General features: G+C 38.5%; 1 protein-coding gene and 1 non-coding gene across 2 annotated transcripts in view; one reads left to right on the plus strand and one right to left on the minus strand.

The window, feature by feature from the left end:
• LOC126458100 (zinc finger protein 345-like) overlaps positions 1-19,092 on the minus strand; it is a 173,193-nt gene that overhangs the window by 86,201 nt on the left and 67,900 nt on the right. The gene's annotated exons all lie outside the window — the stretch shown is intronic.
• Trnai-aau (transfer RNA isoleucine (anticodon AAU)) lies at positions 1,280-1,354 on the plus strand. The gene has a single exon. It is a non-coding gene; the product is annotated as a tRNA-Ile (tRNA).

Consider the following 19,092-nt stretch of genomic DNA (forward strand, 5'->3'; position numbering starts at 1 on the left):
TCCACCTGTCATGAAATATGCTATTCAATACCGCTTCAACCGCACGCAAGCTATGTGCCGGACGTCCATCATGTTGGAAGTACATCGCCATTCTGTCATGCAGTAAAACAGCTTGTAGTAACATCGGTAGAATGTTACGTAGGAAATCAGCATACATTGCACCCTTTAGTTTGCCATAGATAAAATGGGGGGCCTGTTATCCTTCCTACCATAATGCCGCACCATACATTAACCCACCAAGGTCGCTGATGTTCCACTTGTCGCAGCCCTCACGGATTCTCCGTTGCCCAATAGTGCATATTATGCTGGTTTACGTTACTGCTGTTGGTGAATGACGCTTCATCGCTAAATAGAACGCAGGCAAAAAATCTGTCATCATCCCGTAATTTCTCTTGTTCCCAGTGGCAGAACTGTACACGCCGTTCGAAGTCACCACCATGCAATTCCTGGTGCATAGAAATATCGTACGGGTGCAACTGATGTTGATGTAGCATTCTCAGCACTGACGTTTTTGAGATTCCCAATTCTTGCGCAATTTGTCTGCTACTGATGTGCGGATTAGCTGCGACAGCAGCTAAAACACCTACTTGGGCATCATCATTTGTTGCAGCTCATGGTTGATGTTTCACATGTGGCTGAACACTTCCTGTTTCCTTAAATAACACAACTATCCGGCGAACGGTCTGGACACCATCTATCACAAAGCGAAAAAAGTGGTCCAACTAAAAACACTCATATTTATTTATGTAGTACATGAATATGTAATACAAAATGGGGATTCCTATTTTTTAAAAATACAGTTGATATCCGTTTGACCCATGGCAGCGCCATCTAGCAGGCCAACCACAGCGCCATCTGGTTTCCCCCTTCAAGCTAGACGTGTTTCGTTCTTTGTAGTTTTTTAGTTTGATGCTTATTTCATGAGATATTTGGCCCGGTCTCTATCAATGGACCACCCTGTATATATTTGATATCTGTTCTTTCACTCATATCTGAAAGAACAGACATTACTTTTGATCCAGCAGCCATTACGAATTAAGACACAAAGGAATTACAGACACTAGCTGCAAGAACAGACACCACATACGTGTATTTAAGGCAAGGGTGGCCAGTGATCTCTTCAGGCACACCAGGCTCAAACTCTTACATGAACTGGTGAAATGTCGCGAGTAATGAGAATAATAGGCAAGGGGCACAACATTGGCAATGTGTGGGAAGTTGAGAATTTGTGTCTGACAGGAGGTGTGCTAGGGTAGTCTGTGCAGTCGCAATGACCACTGTGCCTCGATGACTTAGTGGTCAGAGTATCTGCCCAATAAGCAGGAGACCTGGGTTCGAATCCCAGTCCGGCACAAATTTTCAACTTTCCCCATTGATTTAAATTAATGCCCATTTGCAGCCAATGTCTGTAATTTCTTTGTGTCTTAATTCAGAATGGCTGCTGGACCAGAAATGGTGTCTGCTCTTTTAGACATGTCTGAATGGACAGGCACCCTACATACAGGGTTATTACAAATGATTGAAGCGATTTCACAGCTCTACAATAACTTTATTATTTGAGATATTTTCACAATGCTTTGCACACACATACAAAAACTCAAAAAGTTTTTTAGGCATTCACAAATGTTCGATATGCGCCCCTTTAGTGATTCGGCAGACATCAAGCCGATAATCAAGTTCCTCCCACACTCGGCGCAGCATGTCCCCATCAATGAGTTCGAAAGCATCGTTGATGCGAGCTCGCAGTTGTGGCACGTTTCTTGGTAGAAGGGGTTTAAACACTGAATCTTTCACATAACCCCACAGAAAGAAATCGCATGGGGTTAAGTCGGGAGAGTGAGGAGGCCATGACATGAATTGCTGATCATGATCTCCACCACGAGCTATCCATCGGTTTTCCAATCTCCTGTTTAAGAAATGCCGAACATCATGATGGAAGTGAGGTGGAGCACCATCCTATGGTACGTTTAGCTCCCTGCTTGCTTTATTCGTCGACTTCCGCGGGCTACGCGTGAAACCTGCCCGCACGCGTTCAACCGTTTCTTCGCTCACTCCAGGCCGACCCGTTGATTTCCCCTTACAGAGGCATCCAGAAGCTTTAAACTGCGCATACCATCGCCGAATGGAGTTAGCAGTTGGTGGATCTTTGTTGAACTTCGTCCTGAAGTGTCGTTGCACTGTTATGACTGACTGATGTGAGTGCATTTCAAGCACGACATACGCTTTCTCGGCTCCTGTCGCCATTTTGTCTCACTGCGCACTCGAGCGCTCTGGCGGCAGAAACCTGAAGTGCGGCTTCAGCCGAACAAAACTTTATAAGTTTTTCTACGTATCTGTAGTGTGTCGTGACCATACGTCAATGAATGGAGCTACAGTGAATTTATGAAATCGCTTCAATCATTTGCAATAGCCCTGTATATAGATAGTCAAAAATCAAATTAAATGGTAGTAATCTGACCATAGTGTACGCCAAAGAGAATGGTCTTCTTTACACATGGGTTTCTCTGTCGCAAAAAATAAAACAGCTTCTGTTAAGATATAGCTTTCTGAGATAAGACAAATTTACTTCTCTCTGCTGGAGCAGCCAGAGGGGGCAACATATAACTAATTTGCTCGAACAAAAACTGTTTCTTACTATTCTTCTCTGTCTCTAATAATATTGTCATTGACAGCATATTAAGAGGACCTGGATGTCATGGCCTGTAGTTTTTATTATTTTTTTAATTTAATACATCAAAAACTTTTAACAGGTACTGAAATAAAACTTTGACAAAATAATTAGTATATTGTGAACTCTACGCAAAAAAAAAAAAAAAAAAAATTAAAAACCGTGGAATACATAGTGCACTGAATATTGATTTTCATCTTAATACTGTATGTTTTTTTTTTATTGACTGCTGAAATAGTAAACCAGAAATATTTATCAATTTGATGTCTTGCACATTTAAAAAAAAAAAAAATGTTTTATAGACGTTAATTTTTTCTCCTAATAATTTAAGAACATATGACATGTTCAAGCTGAAAACATTTGAAACATTGTTGAATGTGTAGGCAAGCACTATTTTATTACTGATGTAAAATTTTGTTTTTGTTGCTTTAATACTGGATGAGATAACGATACTTAATATGCAAAAAATGTTAATTATGGGAAATTTAAAGTAAAGCTTTGCATGTAATTTTCTTCTTACTGATAACATGTTAACACGTTCCAGCTCCATAATCTTCCTGTTTCTGAGTGTCCTTTTCATCTTCTTTAGTTTTCTTTCTTTTCTTTGTTATTCTGGTCGCCTCTGTCATGAAGTAGCTTTTTGAGCTTCAGCGACATGTTGCCTGTCCACTCGTAGTAGCCCACTTTTCCGATTGTCTCCAGCTTTGATGCCTGGTCTGCTCATGGTTTTTAATCTGCTTGCTATTCCATTATTAAAACATATTATGACATCCACCATCACACGCATCTGAAAAGCTGTCATTCCAACAAAAACAGTTTTTGGCAAATGTTCCCAAGTGCAACTAATGACACTTTCATTCGGATTCTGTGTTTTGCCATGTAAACATTTTTGTAGTTTAGAATTTGAAAGATCTCTTTATACTGCCTTTAGTTCTACCATAACAATTTCTGGTATGGGAGGTACTTGTGTATGTTTTTGTCCATTTGCTTCACACCTATTATACTTCCAGCATCTCATGTTTCCTTTTGGGCAGGGGTCAAGCTGTGGATGCCCATCAGTGGGTATTCTGTGCAACAAAGTTGCCCAAAGTGCTTTCCTCAATTCCCTGACATTTTAGCTGTTTCTCCTGATGGCTAGAACATAATATTCTGTGAGGTCTTCTATTTATGATTTGGTGATCCTGCCTTGTTCATCAATTGCTTTGCCATCAGAGAGGTTTTTCTTTTGTCTTGTCCTTGCACTGTTTCCTAAGTCTTGCCCCTATTCTCTTCTGCCCATGTTCTGCACATTCTATATTTTTTTATTTCATTTTCACCATATGTTTCAGCAGCCACAATACTACTGAAGCCTTTAGAGTCACCATCACCAAGGTAGTGAGTGTATCGCACACCATGTCTAGCAAGTGACTTACTAAAAATAGAGGCTACCCCCTTGCTTTCCATACCACCAATGAAACGTTCAAAGCTTTTGTCATATTCATGTTCATTTACCTTATTAGCACAACCTTGGCAGTGTTTTGTCACACATTAATAGTCCAGCACCTTGCCTATATCTACAGAGGTGTCTGTGACAACTCCATTCAGTAATTTATAGCCTCTCTTCTGCCAGGAACTGTCCAATGCAGCAACATTATCAATAGATTGACAAATATCTACAGTTTCTTTCAATGCTCTCTGTACAGACACTTCACAATTTCTGCTAGGGCATTATGCAGATGGTTACAATACCTCTCAAATTTGACTGGTGGCGGTGGGAGATCTATCATAGCACAGAATATCTGGGCTGCTTTTCTTCCCTTCACAATACGCCTCATAGCATAAGCAAAGCAAATCTTCACTTCACTATATTTTGTGCATGTTACATGAGATGTCATTGTACATTTTGTTGCTTTAGACACTCAGAATTCCACAACAATTTTGCTGGACAGACCTCTTCTCTTTCTTATATCTTCACTATACGTAAGGGATTATTCACCATTACAATATTTACATTTAGCAACAGACAAGAGCAATTCTGAAAGCCTGCACTTACTAATTAAAATGTAACCATTATTTTCACTATTTACAGCACCAACATCTTGTTCATATTTGGTAAGTATTTGAACTTGCATTTTGAAGCACTGCCTGGTGCACTTTTAGACCTAACCTAACTTCGCTGGTACATAACAATTTCTCCATTTTTACAATTTCCAACAACACGCTTATGTTGATTGCCACAAAATTTACAACTGCAATTAAACTTCTTTGTTTTTGGCATTTTATGAAGGGGAAACTACAGCCATAATTTTTCCCGAGGGCATACAGCTTTACTGTATGATTAAATGATGGGTAAAATATTCTGGAGGTAAAATAGTCCCCCATTCCAATCTCCGGATGCGGACTGCTCAAGAGGACGTCGTTATCAGGAGAAAGAAAACTGGCGTCCTAAGGATCGGAGTGTGGAATGTCAGATCCCTTAATCGGGCAGGTAGGTTAGAACATTTAAAAAGCAAAATCGATAGGTTAAAGTTAGATATAGTGGGAATTAGTGAAGTTCGGTGGCAGGAGGAACAAGACTTTTGGTCAGGCAAATACAGGGTTATAAATACAAAATCAAATAGGGGTAATGCAGGAGTAGGTTTAATATTGAACAAAAAAAAAATAGGAGTGTGGGTAATCTACTACAAACAGCATAGTGAACGCATTATTGTGGCCAAGAAAGACACGAAGCCCACACCTACTACGGTACTACCAGTTTATATGCCAACTAGCTCTGCAGATGATGAAGAAATTGAAGAAATGTATGATAAGATAAAAGAAATTATTCAGGTAGTGAAGGGAGACGATAATTTAATAGTCATGGGTGACTGGAATTCAACAGTAGGAAAAGGAAGAGAAGGAAACATAGTAGGTGAATATGGATTAGGGCTAAGAAATGAAAGAGGAAGCTGCCTGGTAGAATTTTTCACAGAGCATAACTTAATCACAGCTAACACTTGGTTCAAGAATCATGAAAGAAGGTTGTATACATGGAAGAACCCTGGAGATACTAAAAGGTTTCAGATAGATTATACAATAGTAAGACAGATTTAGGAACCAGGTTTTAAATTGTAAGACATTTCCAGGGGCAGATGTGGACTCTGACCACAATCTATTGGTTATGAACTGTAGATTAAAACTGAAGAAACTGCAAAAAGGTATGAATTTAAGGAGATGCAATCTAGATAAACTGAAAGAACCAGAGGTTGTACAGTGTTTCAGGGAGAGCATAAGGGAACAATTGACAGGAATGGGGGAAAGAAATACAGTATAAGAAGAATGGGTAGCTCTGAGGGATGAAATAGTGAAGGCAGCAGAGGATCAAGTAGGTAAAAAGGCAAGGGCTAGTAGAAATCCTTGGATAACAGAAGGAATACTGAATTTAATTGATGAAAGGAGAAAGTATAAAAATGCAGTAAATGAAACAGGCAAAAAGGAATACAAACTTCTCAAAAATGAGATCGACAGGAAGTGCAAAATGGCTAAGCAGGGATGACTAGAGGACAAATGTAAGGCTGTAGAGGCTCACCTCATGAGGGGTAAGATAGGTAACTGCCTACAGGAAAATTAAAGAGACCTTTGGAGAAAAGAGAACCACTTGCATGAATATCAAGAGCTCTGATGGAAACCCAGTTCTAAGCAAAGAAGGGAAAGCAGAAAGGTGGAAGGAGTATATAGAGGGTCTATACAGGGGCGATGTTCTTGAGGACAATATTATGGAAATGGAAGATGATATAGATGAAGATGAAATGGGAGATATGATACTGCGTGAAGAGTTTGACAGAGCACTGAAAAACCTAACTCGAAACAAGGCCCCGGGAGTAGACAACATTACAACTACTGAGAGCCAGTCCTGACAAAACTCTACCATCTGGTGAGCAAGATATATGAGACAGGCGAAATTCCCAGTAAGTCACAGCTGCAAAACACCAAGACGAATTCTTTACAGACGAATGGAAAAACTGGTAGAAGCTGACCTCGGTGAAGATTAGTTTGGATTCCGTAGAAATGTTGGAACACGTGAGGCAATACTGACCGTATGACTTATCTTAGAAGAAAGATTAGGGAAAGGCAAACCTAAGTTTCTAGCATTTGTAGACTTAGAGAAAGCTTTTGACAACGTTGACTGGAATACTCTCTTTCAAATTCTGAAGATGGCAGGGGTAAAATACAGGGAGCGAAAGGCTATTTACAATTTGTACAGAAAGCAGATGGCAGTTATAAGAGTCGAGGGACATGAAAGGGAAGCAATGGTTGGGAAGGGAGTGAAACAGGGTTGTAGCCTCTCCCCGATACTATTCAATCTGTATATTGAGCAAGCAGTAAAGGAAACAAAAAAAAAGTTCGGAGTAGGTATTAAAATCCATGGAGAAGAAATAAAAACTTTGAGGTTCGCTGATGACATTGTAATTCTGTCAGAGACAGCAAAGGACTTGGAAGAGCAGTTGAACGGAGTGGACAGTGTCTTGAAATGAGGGTATAAGATGAACATCAACAAAAGCAAAACAAGGATAATGGAATGTAGTCACATTAAGTCGGGTGATGCTGAGGGGATTAGATTAGGAAATGAAACACTTAAAGTAGTAAAGGAGTTTTGCTGTTTAGGGAGCAAAATAACTGATGATGGTCGAAGTAGAGAGGATATAAACTGTAGACTGGCAGTGGCAAGGAAAGCGTTTCTGAAGAAGAGAAATTTGTTAACATCAAGTATTGATTTAAGTGTCAGGAAGTCGTATCTGAAAGTATTTGTATGGAGTGTGGCCATGTATGGAAGTGAAACATGGACGATAAATAGTTTAAACAAGAAGAGAATAGAAGCTTTCGAAATGTGGGGCTACGGAAGAATGCTGAAGATTAGATGGGTAGATCACATAACTAATGAGGAGGTATTGAATAGAACTGGGGAGAAGAGGAGTTTGTGGCACAACTTGACTAGAAGAAGGGATCGGTTGGTAGGGCATATTCTGAGGCATCAAGGGCTTACCAATTTAGTATTGGAGGGCAGCGTGGAGGGTAAAAATCGTAGAGGGAGACCAAGAGATGAATACACTAAGGAGATTCAGAAGGATGTAGGCTGCAGTAGGTACTGGGAGATGATGAAGCTTGCACAGGATAGAGTAGTATGGAGAGCTGCATCAAACCAGTCTCAGGACTGAAGACCACAACAACAACAACATGAAGTAAAATGCTTGAAATACACAGTCACAACAACACACGCGAAAAATATAAGTAAGCTCAAGTAATCTACTTGTATCAACAGAAAGATCAACTGCAATAAATCCCTGCTCATAGTTCAATCAATATGTTCCTCAAAGATATTACGCAAACAAGTTGTTATGGAAAGAACAGAATAGAATCTTTATTGTCACATGACACACCATATACAATCATTTGACTGAAACATTGGTGACTCATCAGTGAATAATTCTATGCCTACCTAAGTATACCTAAAACAAGATACATTAAAATAAAGCAAATGGATGCTCCCAGAAGCACATTACAACATAAAAAGATAATTACATGTTAGATTTCTTCCTTTTTGTTAAAATTTCCACAGTGGTTTGAAATCATTCTTTTAAAGTATTTTTCATGTTTGTTTCTCTAGTTTATAAATATGGACATACTTCAAAGAGCACATACTTTCATAAAAGTAGTATATATGTTTATATCTAGATACAGTATAACCTCGTTAGCGCCAACTGGCATAAGACGAACTCGCTGTTAATGGGAAAAAAAATAACGGTCCCACCAGGAATGCAGTAGTTCTTATGGTATGTTTTATCTGTTAACACGAATTTTGGTTAAGGCGAATCAGGAATCTTTTTCAGCTCCTGGCGTAATTAAATTTCACTGTAACACATTTTTGGAACAGTAATCAAAAATTTTTTTAAATTTTTCTTTCATAAAAGTAGTATATATGTTTATATCTAGACACAGTATAACCTCGTTATTTTTCTTTCAAAAATTCAGTCTTGATCACACTATGTATGGACACTTGAAGCATACATGGTGTGATCAAGACTGAATTTTCGAAAGAAAAATTTTTACAAACTTCTGACCTTAGAGTATTCTAAAGCATAATTTATTTTCCGGAATGAATGTAGGAAATGTAGCCACAAAGCTAATTATACTTATTGTTGACTCGTTTTTAATGTATTGTACGTCAGTAGCCGCGATTATCACCTCAATAATCTGTGTATGCTGTACATTGTAAGACATTCAATAATGTGTGCAGCAGCATTTAGGAACGTACTCAGTGCCAGATTTGACAGGTGTTCTATTAGTCGTAGCCATATCGAGCTGGAATACTGAATAAAAACTACAGTTACAACCGGTACCGTAGCACGTGAAAATGGCAAAAAGGAAACAGACAGCTCTAAATGTACAGTTAAAGCTTAAGATTCTAGATGAAGTGGACCATGGTACCAAGAAAACAGCAATTGCAGAGCAGTTTGGAATTCCTAAATCTACTTTATCTATGATTATTAAGAATCGCGAAAAAATTATTAATGCTGCAGCATCAGGTTCTGGAAATAAATCGAAAAGACTTTGTACTGTCAAGTATGAAGACATCGAGACGTTACTGCTAGAATGGTTCAATCATATGCGTGCATCTAACATACCTTTAACTGGCCCTGTGATTCAGTCAGAAGCAAATGATATTGCTAAAGATATGAGCATAGAAGACTTCCGTTGTTCTGCTGGTTGGTTGTATCGGTTCCAGAAGAGATATTCAATTTCATCTGTACAAATTTGTGGTGAAGGAAATAAAATTTATGAAGAAAGTGTGAACAGCTGGTTGCACGAATTCAACCGAGTGAGGGAAAAGTACTCAGTGTGATGTGTTTAAAATAATGGATGAAACTGGATTTTTCTACCATCTTTTTCCAAATCACACCCTGGGGATAAAAGGTGATAAGTGTCATGGTGGAGCACGAAGCAAACAACGTGTGACTGTTGTACTGTGCTGTAATGCTGACAGCAGTGAGAAATTCCGTCCCTGGGTTATCAGTAAACCTGAGAAACCACACTGTTTTAAAAACATAAATATGGACACTTTACCTTGCATCTACTCTCACCACAAGAAAGCTTGGATCGATAGCATATCATTTCGCAAGTGGCTCCTTTGTTTAAACATTCGAATGGTTGCTCAAAATAGATATGTTCTTCTTACATTGGACAGATGTACAGCCCATAACATTCATGATCTGAACCTATCCAACATAAAGGTTCAGTTTTTTCCATCCAACAGCACAAGCCGCCTTCAGCCTTTGGCCCAAGGCATAATCTCTCTCATAAAGAGAGCTTATCGTAAGTGACTTGTAAGAGCTGCAATTCATGCTGCTGAAAACAATAGTGCACCCCCAAATTGGAATCTGCTTGGCGCAATAAAAGCCCTCGCAGCAGCCTGGAACTCAGTATCGCCACATAATATAGGGAAGTGCTTTAATAAAGCTTGGAGACATAGCAACACTGAAGATGTCCACGAGTTAGAAGATGTCACTTCACCTGATGAATGGACAGTTCTGCAGGACATTGCGAGCCCTGGGATTAGTTTCGAAGAATTCATTAGTGTACATGATGATGTTGCCGTATGTGCTTCTGTGGAATCAGATGTGCCAAAATCTGTGAACGAGGTGCAAGAAGGGCCATCGGAAGAAACTGAAGAGGAAGAGAATACAGATACCATTCCACCTAACAGTCAGGAGATGTTTACAGCCTTGGACTGTTCAGAACAGTTCGCTTCAACATCCGACATCACTGCTGGGTTTACGGACGCTATCATTATAATTGGTTGTGAAATTACAAAATATTATCGTTCCCACGAACATCAGTGAACCATGGTCGAATTTTTTCCAAGAAAGTAACGTACATAATTTGTGAGTACTTGTAATTTTACAATCACTTTATAGTGTTATAAGTTTACAATAAAGTGATTGATAGTGTAGTGTACTACACATTAGTGTACTGCTGTACATTTATACTTATTAAAACCTGTGTTTTTCACTTAACACAAATTTTTTTAACATGAACTCCTGATTTTTCGGTCCCTTCGGATCTGTGTAAACGAAGTTTTACTGTATTTAGATTCATAGATCACATGATACATAGTTTATAAGTATGGACACATATAAAAAGAACATATAACTCCATTAAAAGGAAACATAAGCATACACATAGAACATAATGTAGCAAAAACAGGAAAACAAAACAAATATAATATCTCCTACTTGTCTTCCTCATTTACAAAATCATCCACAATGTAGTAGCATTTGCTTTATAAATATTTTCTAATGTTTGCACAGGTGGATTCTAGCTTGCAGTTCTTCAACTTTGAACAGATTTTTTGCTAATCTTCAAAGCCATGTAATATGGAGCATTTTCAAATAATGTTAGTCTGTGGCAAGGTAACATGTAATCTTCTTTTTGTTTTCTTTCATAAGTGTGCGTAAATGAATTTCCCTCAAAAAGATGTTGGTTTTTTAACTCAAAGAGAAGTGCTTCATATATAAACATGGAAAGAATTGTCAGTAAGTCAAGGCTTGCAAATAAAGGTTTGCATGATTGTCTACTGTTTGTTCCAGTCATAGCTCTGATAATTTTTTTCTGTAGCTTGAACACTCTGAGAAGGCTTCCTTTTTCAACTCCCCCAAAAATTTTGCCATATCTTACCACTTATATAAAATACGCATGATACACAAATTTCCTAATAGCTAAGTCAGTTACTTTATTCAGAACTCTCACTGAATAAACAAAACTGTTTAACTGCTTCAGTAAGCAATCCACATGATCAGTCCATGACAAGTTTTTGTTTACGGTCACCCCCAGAAATTTGACAGATTCTGCAGCTATCAGTTCTCTGCCTTCATAACTTAACTGTGTTACATATTCAACTGTTTGTTTGGTCCTGAAGTGTACAATCTGTGTTTTTGTTAAGTTTAGTTTCATAGTATTATTATTTATCCAGTTTTATACTTTTTGAAGAGAGTATTTGGTTTTTTGTGATAATTCTTCAGTGTTATTACAACAGACTACTGTTGCTAAGTCATCTGCATACAGAATCCTATCTGAAGTTACCTTACCTGGCATGTCATTTACATAATATAGAAATAGTAATGGGCTTAGTTTGGACCCCTGGGGTACACCTGCTTGTTTTTCCTTCCAACTAGGGCAAGCTTTCTCGCCCTTATGTTGTATAACTACCCTCTTTGTTTCCTATTTTTGAGATATGACTTCCAATTTACAGATTATTCATGGAAGCCATAAGAAGCTAATTTGAGGAGCACCTGCTTATGGTTTACCATATCAAATGCCTTACTGAGGTCACAGAAGATACTGGATATGCTCTCCTTGTTATCGAGGCATTTGCTTATTTTAGAGATTAGTTAATTAATAGCATGTACAATGCTTTGGCCCTTCCTAAATCCATACTGATTATTAAGAATAATGTTGCGTTTTTTATTATATTTTTCTAGTTGGTTACACACTGCTCGCTCAAATATTTTAGAAGTAATTGGTAGTATTGGTAATGAGAGAAAATTTCCTATCCCATCTTGTCTGCCCTTTTTGAGGATAGGTTGAACTTTCGCATGCTTCAGCCTATCAGGAAAGCAGCCCTCATCAAATGATTGATTTATTATGTGACAGAGTTGGGGTGCAATATTATCACATCCTGCCTTTATTATTTTTGTTGGGGCTTCATCCCAGCCCACAGATTTCAGATTTTTTAGAGATTTTATAATGTTAGCCACCTCATAGCAGGATACATGAGTGAATTTGAATTCTACTGATCTGTGCTGCATTATATTGGTACTTACCTGTGGTGGAGGTAGTTCGTTAGTTTTGTTAGAATTTATGAAATACTTGTTGAATTCTTTGCAAATATGTCTGGAGTTTGTAATCATTTCCCCATCTGTTTCTAATTTATGACTAAAACTTTTTGTTTTTTCTGCACCTATTTCACTCCTGACAATTTGCCATACAGCTTTTGATTTATCTGTGGCATCTGATATGTATTTACTGTTTGCCATTTGTTTTGCCTGTTTAACTACTCTACCAAATATTCTTTTGTATTTGTTTACATAGCTGACAAACTCTGCATCACGTTTGTTCTTTGCTTGCATGTGCAGTTTCCTCTTTCTAATACTAGAGATCCTGATGAGTTCTTTTTACAGTTTTTATCACATGTTGTTATGAAGGGGAAGCATTCATTGAAAACGCTCATGAATTCTGATACGAAAGCATTGTAGTTTGTTTACTGAGTCCACTTGCGGAAAGACCAGGATGTTTCATCATTCCTACAGATAGACCGCCTATGTTAAGATGCATTATGAAATTATTATGGTTTAAATCAAACAGAGAGTCATTTAATTGGTTGTCAAATGTGGCACCTGAGTTGATCTTTAATTCTAAATTGCATTCTTTTATTTTCTGTAAGTTTCCCTGTGAAAGACCGCCCAGAACAACAACAGACGTATTTCTACTTTCATTGACAAGAGAGATCTCTTCAAGAGCTTGCTTATGTTAGAAGCTAGCGTCCTTTTACTGTACTTGTTGAGATGCATTCCATGGTATGTGAAACAGTTTCTTTCATAGTTACTAATGTCAAACTTGGTGAAGAAGTTTTTCAGTTTCAAATTAGTAAGTCTAATTTCTTCATTTATGCATGACCAGTCTGGTAAGTCATACCTTAGTGGCAATGTTGTTACGATGACATTGGTGAAATACAGGAACCACAGTACTTTAAACAGCTTCTTAATAAAGGCACTAGCTTTGTTCCTGTAGACGTTATTAGCACTCCCTATGAGCACAGCACAATCAGTCCTTGTGAAATCAGAACATTCTTCATTAACACTCACTGCTCTGCTATCGAAGTTTGCTCCTAGTTTTACAATGCCAGAAACTTTAACACTGTCATTCACATTGTTTGTCAATAATTCCTGAATGTTTAGGGCATGACTGTCACCAAATAGTTTCACTTTCTTCTTTTATAGCCGTTTTCCCACTGCTGAGCCGTTGTTTGACATACACTTAGCAAATTCCTTTGAAAAACCGTTATTACACGACGCTGAGATGTCTTTCTCAGTTTCCTGTTGTTTATGGCTGTCTTCCTTTAATGAAGTACAATTTGTACAGTGAATCAACATGTCCGCTTTGTTTACATTGGATTCTTTATTGTGAACTTCTAGTGATGGAGAGAAATGTATTGTCTTTTCCAAAAGTGCACTATTATTCTTCAGGGCATTATACTTTTTGTTTAGAGCAAACATACCACTTTAAAGTGCTCTGATTATTTCGTCCTTTTTTCTGATTACGTCTTTAAATTTGCGTTCACTAGCATGACTAATGCAGGCAAGACAAGACCATGTAAAATCATCAGTTACAAATTTTATGCTTACTTTGGAACATTTCTCATGAAACCAACAGTGACAGTTGCTACACTTGATGCCATTTAATGCTTTCTTGTCACAAATCTTGCAGTTGTTTGCACTTTTAAGTTCGTTTTTACTGGTGAGTTTTCACTTGCGATTTTACCGCACCGTGCCATCTTGCTAGTCCATAATTGAATAATGGTACCATAATTGAATAACATGACATTGTAGGCAGGGTTTTGTGTTTGATAGTAGTGTGACGGACAAATCAACCTTTATATCATACACAGCACGTTGTTACAACAACAATGCAATCAGCAGGGGAATGTCACACACTGCTAGTGTGTACCAAAAATGGTTACAGGACAGCCGACTGGATTTAACGCCAGATTTGGCAGTCAATTGTTTTTTTTTTTCAGTTGAATGAATCAACCAAATAATCTAGTCTCTCCAGTTACATCAGCTTATGTATGCTTTCACTCACTCTCTGGGTTTGTGTGGTTACACTTGCACTTAAGACAATCAACTAACACAAATCTCTGACAGATATCTCAGTTAAATTATCACTCAGCCTTCAGATCTGAGTGATTTCATTTACACTATTTTTTTAGCTTTTTTGGTTATATGTGAACCACGAGTAGGGCTGCCAACTTTCTTAGAGACAAATTCTGTATCCTATTTTAAGGAGAGATGAATAAAAAGTATGTTAAAACTTATATCCTAATGTACTTAAAAATAAAAAAATTTCATACATCTTACATTAAATACAGATTTTGATTGGTTTCAGGGGTTAACAACTGGTGCTACGTTATAAATTTATGTTTAAATAAATGAACAATAACTTTTTAATTTAAATTTACTGATGCTTTGTCTCTCTCTTTCCACTGAATTGCATCCATCACCGATAATTCAGTTTGCTAAATACTGAGGTGGTGTGAACAGAAAGCACATAAGAGAAAATTTATTTTACATCTTTGGTGACTTAATCACTTGCTTTCGAACCATATTTGTTGCCAGAAATATTTGATATCATTATTTAATCTTTTTTTGAACTGCTTTTATTAGAACAGTTTCATGATATGAATCATCATTGCAGGTACTGTATATCACTTTGAACTTATCTTGAGGATCATAAGATATCTTCCATTTACATGCCAGTGAACATTTCAGCATTTTGATACAGACACGAAGTTTACTATTAAAAAAATGTCTGCTCATAAACATGGACAAAAAAACTGAACTGAAAGCTACTTATTAGCACTCACGACAGGTGAAAACAGAATACAGTCAATAATAACGATTTAGCAATGGCAAAATAAGACACAAAGGAATTAATGACATTAGTTGCCAGCGGGTACTGATTTAAATCAATGGGGAAAGTTGAAAATTTGTGCTGGACTGGGATTCAAACACAGGTCAGAGAATTTGGTCCTGACAAGGTATGCTAGGGTAGTCAGTGCACCTGAAGTGACCACTATGTCGGATGGCACAGTAGTCAGTGCACCTGCCTAGTAAGCAGGAGAACTGGATCCGAATCCTGGTCTGGCACAAATTTTCAGCTTTCCCCACTGATTTAAATCAGTGGTCACTGGCAGCTAATGCCATTAATTCTTTCATGTCTCGATTCAAGGTGGCTGCATGATCAAAATGGTATCTGTCTTTCGAACATGTCCGAAAGAATACACAAACAAATAATGTCAAAACGATCAAATGTTTACACTTAGAACTGAATGCACCGCACTGCACTGACTGTTTTCATTCAGTTGCTCCACAAACTGCTTTCACTAAAAAGAATGTGTGGTGTCACTGCCAGACACCACACTTGCTAGTTGATAGCCTTTAAATCGGCCATGGTCCGTTAGTATACGTAGGACCCGCGTGTCGCCACTATCAGTGATTGCGGACCGAGCGCCGCCACACGGCAGGTCTAGAGAGACTTCCTAGCACTCGCCCCAGTTGTACAACCGACTTTGCTAGCGATGGTTCACTGACAAAATACGCTCTCATTTGCCGAGACGATAGTTAGCATAGCCTTCAGCTACGTCATTTGCTACGACCTAGCAAGGCGCCATTACCAATTACGATTGATACTGTAATCATTTACCGTCAAGAGCGACGCTCATCATTTATGGATTAAAGTTAAGTATTCCACCAGCTACGTCCGTTTTTTTGCTAAAGTCTAATTTCCTTGACCTGTTCCAGACCTCACGCCAGCCTGCATGAGCTAAAACGCGTGCCTTTCGGCTTCCTCTCAAAACCGGTGTTGGCTCTCCTGCCAACCCACAACATTGGCGACGAGGATGGGATACCATTCCAGCTCGATACTGGGGCTGCAGTTTCACTGATCAATCAAGACACTTACAAACTGCTGGGCACACCTCCGTTGCGTGCTGCAAATGTTAAGTTAAGTACCTATTTAGGTCAAGTGATCCCTGTGTTAGGACAGTGCAGCCTTCTTGCAACATACAAGGGACTAACAAAACTTGTGTCATTTTACGTCCTTCGTTCTTCTTCTGCAGTGAACTTGTTTGGTTTCAATTTATTTCAGTTGTTTAACTTGGCTATAGTAATTCAGGTCCTATCAGTGAAACAGACTGTGCCTTCAGACAGTGTTTCTCGTCTCTGTGAAGAATTTGCCAATCAACTGGCGATGGATTTCAATAGGGGTTGATCCCTTAAACCACAGAAATCTAATCACAGAACGCAATTCACACTTGGCAGGAGTGTCGATTTTTCCCTTCCATCGTTAACGGCTGCTACGCCAAGAATGAGCATTGCAGGGAGGTGGGGACTGGCAAGAATAGAGGTATGAGAAGCAAGGAACATGGCATTATTGTAGATTTAAGCTAGCTCGCTCCGTCCTTAGGGGAGATTATTGGAGATCTTAATTTACGGACAACCCTGGTCTGTATGCAGTTTGTTACATGTCACTAAGTGCTTGAACTCTCAAATAATGGATGAACAAAGAATGAGTATTTGCGCATCATGGGCTACACATCTTTTCCACCCCCACCTGTAGGTATATATAAGGCCTATTTGTTAGTTCAGGATATAAGCTAACCCCATTCCAAATTACATCCAAATCCGTCCAGCCACATCATATCTCTCTCTCTCTCTCTCTCTCTCTCTCTCTCTCTCTCTCTCTCTCTCACACACACACACACACACACACACACCAACAAACTCTCACATTTATAGTAAATATAAGTCCAGCATCATCTACAAATTGTACAACATTGATTGCATAATCTGGGGCACTTGTATTCATTATACACATAAGAAATAAATGGGACCTAGAATATTTCCTATGGGTACTCCCATTTCTACTTTTTTCTAACTGAAACTAAACTCACATTGTGATTAGAGTAAGATGACATCAGTCTGTGTTCAGATTCTTCGGCATGATTCAACCACTTTTAGCCAGATGCTCGAACATCTACTGTTTCCAATTTTTCTACAAGGATGTCACAGTTAACAGTATTAAGTGCTTTAGAGATCTAAATTACTTCCTTTTAGGCTATTGCTTTTCCTAGAATTCGATAATTTGTTCAGTGTAGCACATTAATGAACAAATAATTACAAATCCATAAAGGACCAATAGCATTGCAGGAGTTCATTTAGACCCTTCCAAAGCATTTCGGATGCTCAGTTACACATCTTTTCCACCCCCAACTGTAGGTATATATAAGGCCTATGTGCTAGTTCAGGATATAAGCTAACCCCATTCCAAATTACATCCAAATCCATCCAGCCATTTCAGTTCTCTCTCTCTCTCTCTCTCTCTCTCTCCCATTTTAGAAAATTGGAAGCACGAGGGATTCAAGGATCTGGCAAAAGCAGTGTGAATTTTACCTATTAGGCCAAACACAGATTGATGACAGCAAATGTAATTAACTGATAGGTATATTTTCATTTTCAAAATAACACTGAAAAACAACAAAATAAGACGAGTATAGAAACATAAGGGTCTTAAAGCCATCAGAAAGTAATATCAAAACTGGCATAAATATTGCCAAAACTGGCAAAAAAATAACACCAAAATTGCATAAAATGTTCTTGGATTTCTTGCCGCGTCAGTTCACGGTAAAACTTCAAGTTTTTGACAAGAACCTCCATTGTGTTCATCAGGAGCAACTGATTGTCAGAACAGCTGCAGCGGTGGCCTTATATGGCCCACAGACGGCTTCTGATTGGTCGGTAACTACGTCACGCTGTTGCAGATGGTTTCAACATCTGTGCTGGTGGCACCACCGTACCCGCCATAGCACAAACATTACAACGCATACCTCTGACTGCTATCTGCATCGATTGTTTGCTTCCATGCACTGCAAAGATTCTATCGGCTGTCATGGTTGAAGTTTTTCTCATAAATTCTTATTTCTACAGCCTCCTTAATTACACAGTCCCAGTATATAGGAGCCTGGGGCAAAACTTTTGTTTCATCGAACAGTATTTTATGTCTGTTTGTGAGGCTGCGCTCAGCAACTGGAGCTTTCTCCATTTCTCAATTTTTAATATGTCATTGATGTTCTGCTTAGTGGTCAGAAATGGTGCGAATGAAGTGACCAACGTAACAGCTGCCACCCTCACAAGTGGTGATGTAAATCCCAGGGATTCTGAGGCAGAGAGTGTCCTAAAGAGGGCGTAGCATCTTTACCTTCTTAAGAGGTTGGAAAATAAATGACACACATTTTCATGCCAGGACTCTGCCTATTTAGTTGGATGTAGCTCTGCAGAAGGGAAGGAATGCAGTCGATGGCTCGTTACGTGAATGTTCAACATTTTAATATTTCCTTTTTTTGGTGAACGCTGACATCATACCATGTGACCCATAGCCATTCTTTTGGAGCACATACCTCACACGATTAATTCAGAAATCAAAATGGTCCTCATCAGAATTTTTTTTTTCTGTGTAGCAGTATATTTAAAGCTGCTCTCTTTTGGACTGGGCATTAAGATATAAATCAGTGAGCATTGGCTTGTGGTAAATTGAGTGGCCATGATGTCCATCCAACTTTCGTTGTATCAAAACAT

The sequence above is a fragment of the Schistocerca serialis genome, chromosome 2 (genome assembly GCF_023864345.2).
Source record: "Schistocerca serialis cubense isolate TAMUIC-IGC-003099 chromosome 2, iqSchSeri2.2, whole genome shotgun sequence".
NCBI classification, from domain to species: domain Eukaryota; kingdom Metazoa; phylum Arthropoda; class Insecta; order Orthoptera; family Acrididae; genus Schistocerca; species Schistocerca serialis.